Genomic DNA, 2,335 nt, shown 5'->3' with positions numbered 1-2,335 from the left:
CCCCCCCCCCCCCGTCTTAACCGGTGGGGGAACCTTTCAAACGTCGCTGGCTGTGATGGAGCCGCTGATGAATATGTAACACACTCCTTACAGCGAGAGTGTGCAGAGGAGGGGAGGGACGGCTTAAAAAGGCGGTTTTTCATGGGGGGTCGTCTGGCGGCAAATGGCTGCATGCACAGCCGCCACCGCGCAAAAGTTAGTGTAGAAAAAAAAAAAAAAAGGGCAGAAACAGATGGGGGTAGCAAAGTGAGTGTGTGGGGGGCAGCAGATGTTTACCGATCGGTTTCCGTACACTGCATTCAGACTAATTCGTTAAAAAATCTTGTGAAACACAAACTGAGCTGCAAATATCTGTTTCAGCTTCTGTTCTTTGTAATTTAGCAACACGTGGGGGAGGGGACACTTCGAGTCCAAATGCTATTCTAAAGTCCTAAAACTTTCTAAGCACATCAATAAAGCTTTGATTTGTTTATGTTGTTAGAGATCATTTGAGACAATGTGTATTCATATCTTTACTTTTTTTTTAGGTATGTTTTTAAGTACTTTTGATCAATTTTAGAATTGTTGAAGTTTATTTTATGGGTTTTTTTTACCCTAATTTTCGGTTAAGTTGGCATTTTTCCACCTCAGCGTTCAGCAAACCATTCAGGTTCGAATTACTCAATTTTCTTTTATGAGCTCGTTTCTGAAAATTATGAAATTGGGACATCCAACGTGCTTTAAGGACATTTTTTCTTAACTATTCCAGACTATTTGGTTTTACTGTGACCACACATCGTACTTCATCGTAAACCAGCATATTAAAAGCTTCTGATTTATTGCAAACAAGTTCAAGAAGCAGCTTCCAGGTTGGTCACAATAACATTTTGCTGGATGATAAATTGTCCCAGAAGTTGTTTTGAAACTATGTTCAAGTAATTTAATGGTAGTGGCATGATAACGCAAGCACACATCCTCAAAGATCAATAAACATTAGAGAAAAACGATAAATCAAGAAAATGAAAGTGATTGATATCGTTTTAATTGATCATGCGATTGATTTATTGCTAATCATCTATGCAAACTTTTCCCTGTTTCACCCCGGAAAGATTGATATGGGGTCAATCGGAGAAAACTTGTAGCGTAAAAGTGTAGATCTCTTATTAGATCTTGTCTCGTTTTTTATAAAATACTGCAGCTTTTATGAAATCCACACCCAAACAATCATTCCAACATGTTAGGTTTCAACAATACTGAGTTAACACTTGGTGGAATAATTTAGGACGCATTCACTTCTAATTAAAATAGCTAAAATCACACGCCAGCATTTCACAGGGCTTACAGTTAGAATATGATGACTCGGCATTTTGAAGGCTGTTTCTCATGTCTGAACCTCAGACGTTTAGTTTGGTGTTCCTGCCTGTTCAGGTGACGGAGAGCCAAAGAGCTGTCTGATTGGAGCAGCGTGTGAAATGCCTTTTTTTCTTTTAACTTATTGTCAAATTGTTTGTATTTTACAACTTTGAATGTCTAATTTTATTATTTGTCTTTGTCTCGTCTATTATGACGTGTGCTGCTGCCTGTCTTGACCTCTCTTCACCCTTGTGTTCTTGTATAATATTACTTGAAAAAGGTCTCAAAAAAGGCAATATTATTATTTATCGCAATAACTTCTGGAACAGATATATTTATTAGACCAAAAAGGTTGAATCTCTCATGCACACATCCTGATTGGGTTGAAAAAACATCTCCGATATCAGAGTCGGTTAGGTTCAGGGGAATAATTGTGTAATTGCCAGCAGAAAGGTGGAGGGTTCATATCACTCACCAGAGCCGGACAGACCTGGGTGTCTCATTTCCACATATTTAAATCCTCGCTGAGCAGATGAGGAGAAAGGCTGCAGGTGAAATGGACGCAAATCGGGAGCCAAAGTTGCTCCATCCAAGCATCTTCCGGAGCGAGACGGCGTCCTCCAGCAGGCAGGTTGGACAATGAGCGGCCGGACAGATGGAGCAACAATGTCCGCCGTCGCCTGGTTCGAAGTGGGAGCTTCTTCACCAATCAGAGAGCAGCAGATTTACACCGAGACATGAGGAGGAGGAGGGAAGTGGCTCTGGGCAGATGCCTGCTTCCCTAAGGCACGCGTACTCTCCAACACACACACACTCCTGTCCCAAGCCTGAAAGGGGCTTCCCCTGTGTGGCCGATGAATCAAGGAGGGGTGGGCCGGCCAACAATAGAGCCACACAAAGGGAGGCTGGGGAGGGCAGCTGCAGCGTGGGGAACACCTGGCTACGGAGCGCCACAGTCACTCTTCTCTCTTTTGTTTCAGGCTGGGGGTGGTGCTGCCGCGGG

The 2,335-nt window shown here is 42.9% G+C and overlaps 1 protein-coding gene across 2 annotated transcripts in view; it reads right to left on the bottom strand.

Annotated features, from left to right (window-relative positions):
• The window catches only part of LOC106950972 (probable ribonuclease ZC3H12C), a 19,735-nt gene that overhangs the window by 12,222 nt on the left and 5,178 nt on the right, over positions 1–2,335 (bottom strand). The window contains exon 1 of one of the 2 annotated variants that reach the window (XM_015038180.1): positions 1,808–2,288. The exons of the other annotated variant lie outside the window; for it this stretch is intronic. The gene's annotated coding sequence lies outside the window, so the exon portion shown is untranslated. Of the gene's footprint in view, positions 1–1,807; positions 2,289–2,335 lie in introns of those variants that run through there. 2 annotated transcript variants of the gene reach the window in all.

This window comes from Poecilia latipinna, unplaced genomic scaffold, assembly GCF_001443285.1.
Source record: "Poecilia latipinna isolate Pla-1442-1.1 unplaced genomic scaffold, P_latipinna-1.0 Scaffold432, whole genome shotgun sequence".
Classification (NCBI taxonomy): Eukaryota; Metazoa; Chordata; class Actinopteri; order Cyprinodontiformes; family Poeciliidae; genus Poecilia; species Poecilia latipinna.
Note: the sequence above shows the minus strand (reverse complement) of the source record. Positions and strands in the feature narration are given on the sequence as shown.